This window comes from Zingiber officinale, chromosome 11A (assembly GCF_018446385.1).
Source record: "Zingiber officinale cultivar Zhangliang chromosome 11A, Zo_v1.1, whole genome shotgun sequence".
NCBI lineage: Eukaryota > Viridiplantae > Streptophyta > Magnoliopsida > Zingiberales > Zingiberaceae > Zingiber > Zingiber officinale.
In genome coordinates this window covers 59,466,933-59,484,464 of record NC_056006.1, presented here as the reverse complement: position 1 = coordinate 59,484,464, position 17,532 = coordinate 59,466,933, and positions in this window count along the sequence as shown.

Sequence of the window (17,532 nt, the reverse complement as noted above, 5' to 3'; positions counted from 1 at the left end):
TTGATGCACAGCTTTTGGTATGAACTGGCGGCCCCTGATCTGACAGTTGCAACCAATCAAGTTATTTTAATTGGATGACCAATTTTTAAAGAGTTCTCATGGCTCATGTTAAAAAGACCTAAGCACCTTAGGTCATAACCCATTCATGTCTTGTCTTCTTTGATTTTCTTCTCTGACGATTTCCACTGACTACATTCCCCTTCTTGCGATCGTCATTAGTTAGTGCTTTTTTCGATCTTCCTTCCCTTCTCCTTTGTTCATCCATGGCCCAAGAAACCTTCCCCCCCCCCCTGATACATGTTCATTCATTCTAATTTTGACAACTGTGACCATGAGATGATTCGTCGATCCTTGGAAACCCCTAAAAACTTACATATTCTTATTCTTGTCAATAAGATTGTTCCCATTGTCCTCCCCCAGGCTATGTTACCTTCTTCAAGGATCAGCTTTAGGCTAGTTTGCTTTTCCCTATCCCTTCCTTCCTATCCAAAATAAGCAAATACTTCCATATTCCACTCCAGCAACTTTCTCTCAATGCCTTTCATGGAATGTGTGGAGTGATAATCTTGTTCTTCTTGTATGATATCCCCTTGACCACTCTTACCAAAGCCTAGGATTTTTTTCATTCTAATTTTTTCTCAAGGAAGTTTTCTTCAAGAAACTGGCTTCAACTAATAAGGAATGGAAATATCATTTCTTCTTTATCCAAGTATCTAACCCCGTGTCTTGCCTGTTAGGATCTTCGGATGCGGCTAGAGAGGGGGGGTGTGAATAGCCGACCCCAAATTCACGTTTCTTCCTACAATTTTAGTTAGCGCAGCGGAAATAAAGGATAGAAATGAAACATGAGAATATCAAACCTCAAACGCGACGATATAACGAGGTTCGGAGATGATACTCCTACTCCTCGGCGTGTCCGTAAGGTGGACGAATCCTATCAATCCGTCGGTGGATGAGACCCCGGAAAAACAATCTCTCTTGCAACAGCAAGATCAGTGTACAAGAAATACAGCAGAAGCCAAGAACAATATGAATGTAAAAAACACTAGTTTGCTTGCCTTCTCGTTGATGAAGCAACTTCACGGATGCCAACCACAGCAGCAATCGATCGGTTGGAGACCAGCCGAAGGAAGCTTCAGGGAGAGCTCAACAAAGCTCGATCGCAGGAGCAAGAAGAAGTCAACACTGTAGAGTCTCCAGAGGCCCTCTACCTCTTGATTTATATGAACAAGAAGAAGACGATTTCTAGTCGCCAGACACAGACCGATCTCCACCCTAATCGGTCCAGTCTGATCGGTGGACCGATCACCACTGATTGGTCCTCAGACGATCCCAACTCTCCAGAGGAGTTGGTTATATCATCGACACCTCGGACCGATCGTAATGGATCGCCACTACCGATCCCTTCTATTCCTTCTTCCAACTGTTTGTTATCGGTCACCGACCGATCGATGACCCAAAGTGAGAATTAGTGTATCATCTGATCGGACCGATCCGTGACATATAGTATCACCGGATCGGACCAATCCAATTTCCCACCTTAAACCCTAAAGCCTCGATCTAGAGAACGAGCCACCGAGCCCTCCCTGACCTAATCCGACTTCGTCCGGTCTAGAGAACGAGCTACCGAGCCTCCGACCTCCCGAGAGCTACCGAGCCCTCTCCGACTCCATCCATCCAGAGAACGAGCTACCTAACCTAGTCCGGAGAACGAGCCACCGAGCCCTCTCCGACCTAGTCCGGAGAACGAGCTCGATCCTCTCCGGTCCCGTCCAGAGGCGAGCTAATGAGCCCTCGACCTAGTCCAAACGAGCTACCATGCCCTCCGACTTCCCATGCCAAGCTTCCATACTTGGACTTTTCCCTGTGCCAAGCTCCTTGCTTGGACTTTTCCGCCAAGCTCCCCTGCTTGGACTTTTCCGGTGCCAAGTCTCCATACTTGGATTTTTCTCTCTGCTAGCTGCTTTTCCGTAGCAAGTTCCATTTGGACTTTTCGTCCCAGCTCCTGCTGACCTTTCCAAGGTCCTGATTTCTTGGACTTTTCCTAGGATCGATCAACCTGTCAGTCAACCAGGTCAACCTTGACCAAAGGTTGCACCCACAATCCCCCAAGTTCCTATTCTTGTCAAACATCAAAATATAACTTCTCCATTCTTGTCAAACATCAAAATATACCTCGAGTCAGGTCAACTCGAGTCGGGTCACTCAGGTCAACCTTGACCTAAGGCTGCACCAACATTGCCCAACCAGTTAGAAAGTGGATCTTTCTCCCCTCCCTAAGTTAGGAGACTACCTACACGATCTTGCATTTGTTTTCGCTTTGAAGAAGTTGGTCAGCCTATAGTTAAACATCCCTTAGCTACAGTAGGAGGGCCTCCTCTATATGATCAGACTGAGTCTAGTCCAAACCATGCCTCCTATCTCTTTAAGTAAGAATGGTTAACTTAGTTTCTATATTATTGTTAACTGAGGTCTTTTATATTTTGTGCAGTGGATGCCATATCCAGGTGGCTAGCTTCCGAGGCTCTATGAGTGGAAGAGGCTGAGCTAGATCAGCGAAACCCTGCCCTTTTGGTCAAGTAGGAAAATCAGCTGGCCGACCTCTCTAGAGAGGCCTCTATCAGCCGAGTTGGGGATGCTGGCACGACAACAAGTGTGGGAGAAATGCCTTCCCTCACATTCAAAACAACACTAAGGGTCAGGCATAAGAGACATAGCTTGGACACCACCAAGCAATCAACTTCTGAGTAGACGCCAACTAGGGAAGACACTCCAACCCTATCTTTTGAGTGGACACCTCTAGTCCTGCCCACTCACAGTCCAATCCAAGGGGAGATGGTTTCTCAGCTGGGCGGGTCCCCTATGGCCTCGACTCCTCGAGAGTCCTCCCCTCCTTCGATCATCCATATTGTGAGGACTTCCTCTAAGCCTAATCTACCCCACAAGTTGAAGAATTGCTACTAATTTTTGGTTACCTTCAATGTGCCATCCGCTTAGGGGGTAGCCTCACCTTCAGATCCACCTCTGGCCTGTGATAAGATACAACTGAAGGGTTTACGAACAGAGGCCTGGGAGGGAGCAATGACCCAAATAGAAGACCACACCATCATGGGGATGGCAGATGCGTTTGCCCAAGACATAGCCAAGGTAAACTTCTATTGGCTTATCCTTTTAACTAGAATAATGTTAATAATGCTTCTCTTACATTTTGGAGATTTGAGATGAATATCTCTCAAGCCTTGGTGGATCTAGCCTATGAGAACAAGGCACTAAAGGGGAAGGTAATAAAATTAGAATCATTTCTAGCCACCCCCCAAATCCTCGACATGGTTGCACAATAAGGGGACCAGACACAAGTTAACTTAATGAATGAACTGTAAAATACTGAAAATAGGTGAATATTTAATAGGGAATTTTCTGAAATTTTTGGAAATTTTTCGAGAATTTTTCGGAGCTCGTATGGACGAGTTAACAGGGATAAAATTTGAGTTCCGGGAAAGCCTGTTTAGGCTACCCTATTTAAGTGAGGAAATGTTTTTCTTTTTATATTTCTTTTTCTTTTATTTATTTTTATCACCGTTTCCTCTCCTTTCCCCCATGCCCGACTCCACGCACGCGCCTTCTCCTCTTTGCCCTAACCAGTGCTGCCGCGACGGTTACTTCCCCTTGATTAAGCCGTGACCAACAGAGAAGCCGACACTTCTCTATTTCCTCCTCCCAGTGATCGATTCTCCCCAATCGCCCTGTGCCCTAGCCGAGCCAACCTCCGCCGCCACATCTTCTTCTCTTCTCCCAAGCGCCGGCGACGCTTGCACCAGCCGTGCCCTAGATCCACCGCCGGCCGCAACTCACAGAGCCGACCGCCATCCCTCTCTACCCTAACGCCGGTAGGTGACCACCTCCCCTACGTCACTGCCGTCTCTTGACCTGAGCAGTGCTATCCTCTGTGCCCTAGCATCTCCGCCGACGCCGGGCAGTGCCGGCCTTCCCTCCTCTGCTTCCCGATTCCCCTTCCCTCCTCTGTGCCGAACCCTAGTGCCCAACACCGTCTTGCTGGCCGAGGTTCATCTGTGCCCTAGTTCCGAGCCTTGGCTCCTCCTCACTAATTTGTGGTGATCGGCTTTTTGGACCAGAGGTCCTCCCTCCCGCGGCTTAGTTTCCACTGCCGTTCGGTCATTCTTCTTTCCCCGCTCACAGGTGAGTGAGGTGAGCAACGTATCCTTGCTATTCCTTCTTATCAGTAGTACTCTTTTGATCTATGTTTGGATTACAGATCCAAGTAGTAACACTAGAACCTGTTGGATTCTTGGCCAGCAACCGTTGATTGGGGAGTTTGATTTGGAAGACAACAGGTCTACAATCTCGGCCACACATCTTGATCCAGCAGCAACTATATCTTGGCGTTGGATCAGTGATCACGACTATGATTTTGAGGTAAGGTGTAATAATTTGGAATTTCTTAATGTGATTAGGAATTCGAATACGTATTGAGATGATGTGGTCTATGGATTAAGCATTTGCTTAGTTATAGATCATAAGGGATTGGATTTATGTTGTTGATCATGTATAGGTTGATTAGGATCTTATTCTATTGGTCATTGAGATTTTATTTAGCTATTCGTTGAGTTCTAGCTAAATAAATGTACATATATGGTGACACAGGATTTTGACGTGAGACGAGTATCTCGACTACCGATTTGGACTTTTCTATTTGGAGGCGGGTACTTTTGACTTTATGTCTTTGATATGCATAGTAGTGAATTTAACAAATAGCAATAATTATGTTTATTATTTTGTTTTGGTTAGTCACTACCCGCTACCTGTTACATGCTTGGTTGATTGCTTGTTTTGCATCTCATGTTATTGCTTACCTGATTATACATGATTAGGGGTAGTGATATAACCATGCTTCACCATGTTCAGGACCTAGGTGTGATACCTTATCTGATATGTGTACCCTTGATATGATTTATTGATTATGGTGCACATCATATATGTATATAGATTGGTTCAGTATATTACCATGCTTAGTGTCATGCATCATTCGCATGATTGAATGCTGTGTGATAGATTGATCCATTATTGTCGAGCATATCGCCAGTTTCATCACTGTTCGGTGCTCCGTTGTTGATGCTCATGGGTAGCGTGATGTAGCGTGGTAGCACGTCAGTTTGCTCATTCGGTGCTCCGTTGGTCCGCTCATGGGTAGTGTGATTGCAGCGTGGTAGCACGTCGAGACCCCTCCCCGTCATCGTGTACCGGGAGATGAGAGCATTGCGCTCCCCCATTTATGATTTGGGGTAGGAATATGTGTGTACTCCGACAGCATCCCGTCCACTCGGTCACTCATCAGGAGTAGTGATACAGAGTGCACGGTTGTCACAGCCCTACCCACTCGGTCCCACCATTGGGTGTGAGATGGCTGATTGGCGTTAGGGGTGACCATGACTGCATTGGCATCATACACATTGATGCATTTATTTCTTGTGATTGTGTTTGCTGTATTTATTTGCTGCATATTGGTTGGATGCTCATGCTTGACATGCATACAGGATTTCTATACCTCTAGGACTGTTTATCCTTGTACCAGGTCCTGGTTAGTACAGTATACTCCTGTTCACTTCAGATTGCATTTACCTTTATTAAGTCAGGAGACTGTACGCATGATTAGTGCTAGATGTTACTTCTTTACTACGTATATCAGTTGTTACCCGCTAAGCGTTGGACTCACTCCCGCCTCCGTTATTATTTTCAGGTTGATCCTGTTAGGAGAGAGTTCCAGTTGCTAGTCCCCTGCAGACCACGAGGACTTATTGATCTTTTGGTTTTATTCTTTACTAGACTATGTTTTGAACTTGTTATGTTTTGGATACTTTGGATCTTGTATGGATTGTTTTACTTGTGGATGACTTTTATTTGGATTTGCTTTTACTACATGCCTGCCTAGATGGCAGAAGAGGTAAGTTGGTTTTATCGTCGGATTTGAGCTTTACGAGTGTAGTGGAGTAGGATATCGGTTTTGAGCTTTATGAGTGTAATTGAGTAGGGTTGTTTTCAAGTCATTGTACTACTGTTCAGTTTGATTATTATTAAATTGTGTGGTTGTATCAGCCAGAGGCTGAAATTTATATAAACTACGTGGTTGTCTGTGTTGTTGTTTATTTATTATTGTTATTATTCCAGCCACATGTGGCTGATGTATATGATGATGTAGAAAAGTTTCAGATTGTCCGTCGTACAGGGGAGATGCTGCAGAAATTTCTTCGGACAGGTACTCCTCTAGGGCGTAACAATTTAGTGGTATCAGAGCTTAAGTTTTACGATCTTTGTTTTCGTATTTTGGATATTTGGGATAACCTGATACCAATTTATATGGTATCAGATCACCAAAGTTTGGCGATACTTGTTTGGTTTCTGTGTGTTGGATTTTCGAGATTTATCTGATAACAATTTATTTGGTATCAGAGCAGGGTGGGATACCTGGTTTTAGTATTCTGGATATATTGTGTTAGCCCTAGTTTGTGAGTCAAACTGGGTAGTTATTTTGGTTGCACGGGTTTTCCACTACATATATGTTTTGGACTTTCGTTTCGGATTTATATGGATTTCTGGTGATTTTTCTCGTACGAAATTTTGAGATCAATTTGGGGACTGGACAGCGATGGAACATCTCTAGACAGTAATTAGGTATGAAATTATTTTGGTAATTGTTGATACTTGTAGCAATATCTGTGATATAATTTAACAGATATGAGGAGATCTACACGTATTGCTGTGAGACGTGGTGCTGGACGACCACGTACGAGGACCTCAGGATCTCTGGATATGCCAGAGATGCCTACTGTTGATGAGCCTGTCAGTCAGGGACAGACTCAGGGTACTACGGGCACGTCGGGCTCTCAGACCCCGATGGCTCCTTTAGAAGTACCTACTTCACACCCTGGATCCACTCCTACCGTATTCATTGCGTACATCAGTGGGTACCATTGGCATACCCGACACCGCTCAGTGCCACGGCTACAGGCACCCGCCACTGGACCCACCGTGTATCCGCAAGCCACATGTGCCCCAATACATCTTGTATCCAATGAAACTCATCGGGGATACCGACCGGCCACATCGCACCATTACCACTCTGACCTCTAGTCGCGACCACCTATGTTCACCCTAGTTGCCACCGACGCGGCATATGCTCCATTACCCGTGACAGGGAGTACCTCCTCCTTATGCACGATACCACTGAGCACCACTCGTGGTTCCATCCCGACATGCTCTCGACACACCTCCGACATTATGGCGGACGAGCCAGATTCCAGTGTTGGCGAGTCGATGAAGAGTCGATTCACGCTCTTGAGGAGACCGTGATCCGAGTGTGGCCCTGTCTTGGATTGAGGCTATGGAGCGGACCTTCTTCTATATGGCTTGCTCCAGTGGGAGAAAGCGGTGCCGCTTCATTTACGGACGCGGCGACACAGTGGATTACTCGGCTGTTCCATCATCGCCACGAGAACATCACGTGGGTTAGATTCGGAAGCTTTTGAGAGCCGCTTTTCCATGAGCTTATCGGATGGCTCACCGCAAGATTTTCGGAGTTTGACACAAACCGACAACCGTGGTGAGTATATAATATAGAGTTTGAGTTGACGCGATTTTGTCCGAGCTAGTTTGAGGGAGCTCATGTATCGCAGTATTCATTGGGGATGGACATTTGCAACTAAGACTTGCCGGTCTTGGTATCACATCTTATGCGGAGATGTTGGACAGGGCCCTCATTATTGAGTCAGCTCAGCAGAGAGTTTTTCCGGATAGGAAAAGGAAGCAGCCGAGTCAGACATCTGGACATATCCAGCAGTCACAGGCTACACCACAGCAGAGCAGGCGCAGTCGGTCAGATCAGGGTACTTCTGGGGTATCACGTAGGCCTTAGAAATCAGGGCAGTCTTCTTCAGGATGTTTCTGGTCTCCACAGCAGAATCGGAAACAACCCGCCAGCGACATTCGGTGTTTCAAATGTGGGTCCAGAGATCACATCACCACAGCCTGTACTGTGGGACAGTCAGTTTGCTTTTATTGCAAACTGCCTAGGCACCAGAGTCGAGATTGCCAGCTGAAGGCTCAGCATACTGCTCCCGGAGTTACTGCTTAGGGAGGACAGCACAGTCAGTCAGGGGCTCGATGAGGAGGGCGGAGATTTTCACCCTCACATTGTCAGCAGGGAACAGCTTCCCCTTCAGCAGCTGCATTTGGCATGCTCGGAGAGGAGTACCCCAGTACTCTTATAGTACCCCAGAGCTCCTTTTTGGGACCTCATTATCTGACACAGGGGTAGTATCAGTCGCAGCCCTAGCCACATGCTCAGTATCGGACGTAGTCTCAGTCGTCGATACAGTATCAGTCGTCACCCTTACAAACTTCTCTGGCGCAATATCCAGTACCACTTCAGTGGCAGGCTCCTGCCCAGACGTAGCAGTCGCAGGCAGCGTTACCACCTCTTGCTCCGCCAGAGACTGGGCATATTCATGCGATGACCAGAGAGGATGCGCAGTGAGCCGACGAATCCATTTTCCGTGGTATGATTTCTATTTATGCCTTATCTGCAGATATACTGATAGATACTGGTAGCTCGCATTCTTTTATATCTTGTACTTTTATGCGGGAGATTGGTAGATTACCCACTGCGGATCAGCCGACGATTGGTGATGCTCTACCGTCTCGGTGATACCCAAGAGGTCGAGGTTGCCTAGATTTGGCAACCTAATACTACGGTGATCTTTTAGTATTGGAAATGGTCAATTTTGATATTATACTTGGCATGGATTGTTTGTGACGAGATATCATGCCGATACGACCCGAACTAGGCTGGTCACCTTTCGACCTCGAAACCCTGGTTCAGGCAGCCGAGCCGCATGGCATGGCATATCGATCATTTGTGTCGATTCGAGTCACATTTCATGACGGTATGGTCATGAGGGTGTTATCTTTGATTAGCGGATAGCGGTAGTTCCCAAGCACGAGTCATAAAGTATATCGGATGTATTCCAGGAGGTTACGGAGTTTGCCTCCTAGAAGGAAGTCAAGTTCGTATTGAGCTGATTGGGACCGATGACACCAAAAGCTCCTTATCGTATGGCACGCAAAGAGTTGAGCAAATGAAGGTTCAACTCGTGAGCTTTGGATAGGAGATTTATTCATCTAAGTATTTCTCCATGGGGTTCTCCGGTTGTCAAGAAAAGGCGACACACTATGAGGTTGTGTTGACTACGAGATAATGCATTAAATAAATATCCTTTACCACGGATCGAGGATTTGTTTGATTAGCTCAGAGGTACATTAGTGTATTCTAAGATTGATCTGCGATCCGGATATCATCGACCGAGAGTCGAGATTCTGATATTCGATCAGATGCCATTATGAGTTTTTGGTAATGCCATTTGGGCTTACCAATGCTCCAGCGGTGTTTATGGACTTGATGAACCGCATCTTTCTGGAGTATCTGGATCAGTTTGTTATCATTTTCATTGATGTCTGTGTTGTTGTTTATTTATTATTGTTATTATTCCAGCCGCATGTGGCTGATGTATATGATGATGTAGAAAAGTTTCAGATTGTCCGCCGTACAAGGGAGATGCTGCCAAAATTTTTCGGACAGGGACTCCTCTGGGGCGTGACATGAACTGGGAAGGAAGACATAGGGAGATCGGGAACTGGCAAGTGCTAAGGTGGCCAAAGCCCAGAAACTAGAAGCCACCCTGAAAACAAGTGAAGACAAGTTCTAATACAAAATGGCAAGGAGGGCTCGGGTGGTATCTAATTTGGATGAGAAAATCATTGAAGCTCAAGGCCTCTCAAACAAGTTTAAAGAGCTAGAATCTTCCCATGCCTTAGAGCCAGCTATGAAAGATGCTGAGCTAGTGGCCAAAATATTGCTAGTGTCTGATCAACAGAATAGCATAGATGCTCAAAAAGTAGAGTCGGAGTCCCTGTGAGCTGAGTTGGAGGCCACAAGGTCCTAACTGATGACCTCTAAGACTGAGTATGCAAGAACCATACAAGAACTGGTAGCATCCAAGGTCGAGCTGGCAAATTACCAGGTGGGGGTAGATGAATGTTTTGAAGCCAAGAGGGTGGCTTGCCTGTAGTCCCATGACTTTTGCTTGCAACACGCCCCCTATATTAATAGAACATTCCTTTATAGGGCAGAAGGAGCCGTCAAGCAACTTTGGGAGGCATGCTACTTATCATCTAAGCCCCTAGTCTGCTTCCTCAACTGGCATAAGCTTTTGGATGAGCTCCTTACATATGTCATCCCAAACTTTAAATAGTACTTCTCGACTCATTCAATCTTATATTTTGACCCTAATAAGCTTGTATTTTGGCCCTACTGAGGGCAACAAACTCCCTTGAGTTTGTACTTAAATACATTGAATTTTATCATCTCCCATCTTATATCCTTATTACTTCATGATGTTATTTTTCTAAGTCTTTGTGAGCACTTGTGTGTCTATGCGAAGGAATGACCTAGTCTCTCCCTTTTGTGCTAGGCGAATAATAAAGTCAAGCCTACCCTTGAGGGTGGTGGCGTGCCCTAAACAGGTGGTAATTTTCATAAGTACTTAATAGATATTGAGTTGTATATGCTGAGTGATGAATAAATATTGTTGCTCAGGCAATGAATCTAGCAATGAAGCCATCGATAAAGTGGACGATTATGTCCGCTAAGAACCTGACTGGCGTCCATTTGATCGGGTTGAGATTGCATATTAGGAACCTTTCCCAAAGGTTCGCCCTGCTCTAAGGCCGTTTGGATGTATACTGGAGTCGTGCTCATGAAAAGTGGGGACTGGGGCCCCAAAGGTCTGACCGGTGCTCGGGCCAACCGACTACATACACTTTGACTCTGACTGCCACCTCACCTTGACTTTAACTGCCAAGGTCTGATAAACTCTAGGGTCAATTCAATTTAGATGAATATTGGATGCCATAAACGAGGAGAGAGATATTTATTGATATGTATGTTGACACATCAAGATAATGATTTGCCTGTTACATCTGTCATAAAAACCCTTTTCCTACCACTGTCACGTGTCTATCAACCTCATTTTTCTAGACATGATAGCTGGTATGACTTTTAGTGTAGATGATAGTCTCTTTCTCTTCTAATTAGATAACTATGACAATTAGTCCGCCTTTTATCCACATAATCAAACATTTTAAAGAAGTTTGTAGGGTTTCTCTTTAAAAAACCTAGTGATTTCCCTTCTTCTTTCCACGACGCTGACAAATCCTTTGTTCTTGCAAGCTCATGTAGATCCTTCCTTTCTTTGCTTCCCTTCGATCCAACCTCTCGAGTCCTATCTATTGGGATGCATACTATAAGTTTAGCTTTTTGAACATCTGTTTTGAAATATTTTGAAATGAGAATCACTTTGGTCAAATGTTTATATTTTATATTTATATATATGTCAATACAGCTGTCCATTTAATTTATATTGTAGATAACATGGTGTGTGGTGCCACACAGAAGATCGTGTTATCGGTTCCTTATAAATTATAAATAGTAGCTCACAACCAATATGAATTGGGACAAACCATTGGAACGATTGTAGTGTAATTTGGTATTAGTCTGTCTTGGCTATAAAATTACACTAGTGCACTATGTGTGTATTGAGCAGGACCGTTTAAGGTTGTTCGATTTGTACTGACTACATAAAAGAACAGAACCTCTGTTATTATGGATGTGCATCCTCTTAATCCCTATATAATAACAAGCACGTATACTTAGTATTTATTTATTTAACTTATCAATGGGTGAGATTTATTCGTTAAATCAATAGGCCTGATGAGTTGAGAGATAGTATTATTTACATGATGTGTTGTTGATTATAAAAGGAATCCGTGTCCTAATTATTTAGGCTGATGATGTCCCCTTGAGGAGCTCATAAGGATTATCATGTAAACCCTGTAGGTGGACTCAGTCCGACATGATAATAAAGTTGAGTGGTACTACTCTTGGAATCAGATGTTAATTAATTGAGTTGTCAGTAACTCATTTAATTAACAGACATACAATATCTTAAACACGGGGAGATTAACACACTCATGATAAGAAGGAGCTCATATTGTAATATGGAATTGGTGCGGTAGTTCAATAATAACTCTTTAGTGGTATGAGTTATTATTGATGAACTTAGGTTGGGTGTTCGGGCCGAACACAGGAAGCCCAAGCCCATCAGGAGCCTTAACCAATTCCTCCTCAAGTCCTTGTTGTAGCCTCTATATAAAGCCTCGCATCCACCCATCCATAACTTGGTTTGGTTTAACTGGGTTTGGTTTAACTTGGTTTAGTTTAACTTAACTTGGTTTGGTTTAACTTGGTTATAAAAAGAGAGATTTTTTCTAAACAGAATTCTATTATTTTCCTTTCTTTGTAACTGACGGAAAGCCTATAAAAAGGAGTAGGTGGTGACTCATAAAACCTAATTTTCTAATTCTCCACAATCCTCTTCTCTCCTTGTGGTTGCCGCCCCTCCCTTTCCTCCTCACCTAGGGCCGACGCCCCTCCCCTTCTCCTTACAAAGGGTCGGCGACCCCTCCTCCTTGCTGGCTGGCCCCCCTCCTCCTTGCTGGCTGGCGCTCCCTCCTACTTGGTGGCCGGAGGATTGGAAAGGAAGAAGAAGAGGAAGAAGATTAGAAGGTGCCCCATCCTAGAAAATGTCATTTTGAACTAGACGGTTTTTAAACCCGTTGTCTTTTTGCCTTTTAACAACGGTTTTAACAAAAACTGTTGTTTTTTAGTAATTTTTTTCGCCTATGACAATAGTTTTTAAAAACTGTTGTCTATTTATGTTTTTTTAAGGATACGACAATGGTTTTTAAAGGGTACGACAACAGTTTTTTAAAACTATTGTCTATGTGCGCTTTTTTAAGATTACGACAATGGTTTTTTAAAACCATTGTTGAATGCGATTATTTTTTCTTTCGCCACTTTTTCTCCTTCGTCATTTTTTATGTCTATAAGTGTTGTTTACGCCTTGTTTTTTTATCTCTTTCCCAAAACCCTACTCTTCGCCGCCTCCTCCTCCTCACCGCCCTCTTCATCGCCTCCCTCCTCACCACCCTCTTCACCGCCTTCTTCGACGCCTCCCTCCTCACCGCCTCCCTCCTCACCACCCTCTTCGCTGCCTCCTTCCTCGCCGCCCTCTTCGTCGCCTCAACTTTCGGCCTCGCCACCTCCTCCTCGCGGCCTCAACTTTCAGCCATCTTCACCGCCTCCTCCTCGTCGCCTCGACTTTCAGCCATCTTTGTTGCCTCCTTCTCACCAGAGTCTCCTCCTCGCCACCTCGACTTTCATCCATCTTCGCTGCCTCCTCACTAGTGCCTCCTCACTTCTGTCGCTGGAATCATCGACACAAAATGACATGATGGATAAAGGTACGACAAACTATTTCCTTTATCTGCAACAACGACATAGACAAAAGTGTTGTTTTTGTTGCTCAAGCAAGGAACAAGTTGATACAAACTCTGGGCCTCGATTCTTCTCCTACAACTCATGAAACTTGCCCACCAACCATTTTGGTAATGGTCGAAGCCAGAGCTTGAAAGATAGGAGGGTGACAAAGATTGGGAAGGGAGGCCACAGCTTCTCCTGCCCCAGTCGTCGCATTCATCAGGTATGCTCATTGTCTTCCTGCCTGGTGTTGTAGTTTCAATCCAGCTCTCTGCTCTGCTCTCGCGCTTATTCTGATGGGGGTTTTTCTAGCCAACGGATTGTCGGAAAAAGTTAGGGGTGTGAATTTGGGAGGCTGGCTCGTGGTGGAGGGCTGGATCAGGCCTTCCCTGTTCGACGGAATTCCCAACCAGGACATGCTTGTGCGTTTCTGGATTACTACCATCTCTTAATTTCCTTCTATCGCTGCTTCTAACTGGATTCATTTGGATGGTGATTCTTATGGCTGAAATCGTGTTCAGGATGGAACTGAAGTGCAGCTCAAATCGGTGCTGCTGCAGAAGTATGTCAGTGATGTTAATGGAGGTGGTGGAAACGTGACTGTGGACAGAGATGTGGCATCAGCTTGGGAGACCTTCAAGGTCTAGTATGAATAATGGATCAATAATTGTTCATTTGGCTTTGATTGATTCTTGAAGATTTGACATTAGATATGTGGTGAACATAATATGTATACCCAGGCAGGGATTGCGAGGCACATCGTTTTCTATTTTTATGTTTCATATTTTAAGTTCTTCTAACACCTAAAACAAGTTCGGATAAAGTATCTAACAAATTAAAAAGTAGAAGATACATGCCAGTGCTTGTTGCTCATCTGGTAAATAGTGTTAAAAATTATCAATGACAAATTTACACTTAATCTCTTATTCTTACTGTTATTGCTTTTAGTTTTTAAATTATCTTTCTTTTCTTCATCTTTAAGGAACATCTTAACTGTTTCATGGTAATAAAAATTACTAGCGGAGAAGCTGAAGTCTGGAAGTGAGATAAAGGTGAACTTTTTCTTTCTTCAGCATCTTCCTTGTAGGTTTTTCCCCTTCAGTAACTGCCTAAGTTAATGCTCATTAACAAATATCTAGGAGGCTTTGAAGACGAGCGTGCTCCAGTTGTTGACAAGCAAGGGCAGTAAGACAGAGCTTCAGCTGGGATTTAGGTTCTAGACTTTGAATTATTCTTCATGTATTTTTATCCAATTGGTCTTTCGTCCAAGCTGGACTCAATTGCAAAGCCTTTGATTTCCATGTGCAACCAGAAAACCTGCAGTGATTATGATTGTTGGTGTTAATGGAGGGGGAAAGACAACGTCTCTTGGTAATCATTTTGATCTTGTATGTTCACTTGCACATTTTCCGTTTATGCTTTCACCTTAAAGAAAGTAGCGGAGTGTATTCTTTTCATCCTTAGGCTAGGTACTTTACCCAAGTTACTCAGGTTTATTTTTTGTGTAGGATTTACTTGTAAGATGTAACAGTGATCGCAAAATCTTTTTAGCAAAGTTCTTCTCAACTCATCTATTTGTGTTTAAATTTTGAAGTTAATTCTACCTCTCATTATGCTCCTGTATTGATTGCAACTAGACATGTAATTCATGTATAGAGATGAATTGGTTGCTGATTGATAAGGCAAGAGCTGCTCCTATTGTGTTGAAATAGTTATAAATTAGTAGCTAATCAAAATCTAGATAAAAAGGAGTTCACAGTTCTTCCTCTTCCATCTCATTGTGTGTTAACTAAGTTATTACTTTTTCTGTCAGGTACTCATAATTAATATTCAATGATATTGGATTTTTTTTGGATTAATTCTGAATAATATGCAAAAAAATATTATTTTGCCCTTTTGGTTTGAGCATGTAAACTCTTGGACTTCTCCTTTGCTTACTTTTTTTTTTTTTAATTTGTGCACTCATTTAGATGGTTTATTATTCTTGTTGTGATGAATTCAGGTCTAGTGAAAATACTGAAGAAGTATGACAAGAGACCATTCTTTACAACTGATCTCCTATACAAACTCGTGAAGGAGTGTGTGGCTATGCTCGACCACCTCTTCCCCAACAACAACCTGTCATTTCAACAGAATGCGACGGACAAACAGATTAGGAGCAAAAGTTCAACAGTCAAAACAGATTAAAAAATCTTGTGTTATATTGTTCTACCTTTGTTTTAATAGTGTTATCATTTTGTTGGTTGCTTATGAAATTTTGTTGGTTACTTATGAAATTTCTTCAAATGGTATAGATATTATTTTTGAATGTTAGAAAATTGTATATTAAATTTTATTTTGAAATTTAATATTTTGAATGATTTATAATATTGGAAAATTATGTATTAATTTTTTTTATTTTTTATCTAAAAAAGACAACGGGTTTTCACCGTTGTCGTAAATAGTTTAAAACTGTTGTTGAAGACCCTGTTATTAAAGGTAGATGCTCAAAGACAACGGTGAAAAACTGTTGTCTTTGCCTTCAAAGACAACGGTTAAAAACTGTTGTCTTTGGGTACCCCTTTTAACAACACGGCCTTTAACAACAGTCCGAAATGGGCTACGACAACGGTGAAAAACCGTTGTTGTTTGGCTTTTTTCTTGTAGTGATCCTAGAGCCTCCTTTTGTAACCGACGGTTTAGAAATCGAGAAGAGAAGGAGGGTGGTGTTGTCTTAGTAGATCGTCGCCCACACGACGTCCAAGAAGAGGAGAGGAATACGGAAGAAGATCAAGAGGTCTTTAGCTATAAAGAAAAGGTACAACTAGTTCTTTAATTCCGCTGCGTATCTAGTTTTTTTTTCTTTGTATCATTTTCGGAATGCCAACACAAGAGGCCAGTGATTTTGTACTTCGATCAAGGTGTGCTTTGATTATTCAAGAGCTTGCTTGATAGGTCAAACACATGTTTGATAGAACATGCGGGTTCCTAGGAAAAGTTCTATTCTTGTACAATTTGTTTGTACAAGGAAATTGAAACAGAACGGAATTCCAACGCCTTCAAGTGGTACAAGAGTGAGTTTTCTGGTTCTGTGTGATTGGTTTTCGGTTAAATTATGCACTGCTCATATACAAGTTTAGATAGGATAATAGTAGAATGTACAAGAAAGATTAACTCTGTGGTTGCAAGCATCCTAGATTCAACTATTATGGCTTTGTGTGTTTGTGTATGATTTGAACCTCGGGCATGTCGAGGTTGTTGTGTGTGCATGATTGTAATAATTAAATACGGTCGGTTGTTGTATTATATTATTTTTTACATTCAGTTCGATCTAGATTACATGTAAAATTCCTTTGTGAAATATAGGATCAATTAATGTAATTTTTTATTTTTTGTTATGGCTTGTATCCTTGCTATGCGTGGTGCTATTTTGAGGACCGGAGGCACGACAGAGAAGGAAGCGAGATAGACGCGACGGCTTGATCCACTGGCGGCATATTGGAGGACAGTGTTGGATGAGGCTGTTGGTTGCTACTCGAAATATCCTACCGGTTTCCCTGTACAAAAATTTTGTACAAGTCCTGAACCTTTCCTAATAACCTATTGTGTTCTTTAGAAATTAAATATGGAATCGCAAACAGAACTTAACATTATTGATTCCAAATTCAACTTATCTATTCTTAGTGGTTTAGACTTGGATCACAAACGATTCTTAACATTATTGATCCAAATCCACCCATGTTACAAATTAGATTAAATATTTATTTCAGAGATCGGCTTCCAGGTTAAACATGGCGAGGCACTAGGCCTTCTTGGTTATGGGAGCATCCACCACTTCCTAGACAAAGCCTTTCAACGAAATTCAATATTTAACCTCCTTATAATAACCCTAGGTTTAACCAATAAGAACAATCGAATCACGAGATCGAAAAAAAAAAGAAACACAAATTCGAATCATAAATCCGAAACCTAGAAACGTTAGCCTTTTGTGTTTGGTATTTCAAGATCTAAACAAAAGAATGAACTAGTTATGATGCGGAAACTAATAACTAGTTATACCTTTTATAGCTTATAGACCTCACGATCTTCTGTCGTATTCCGCTTCC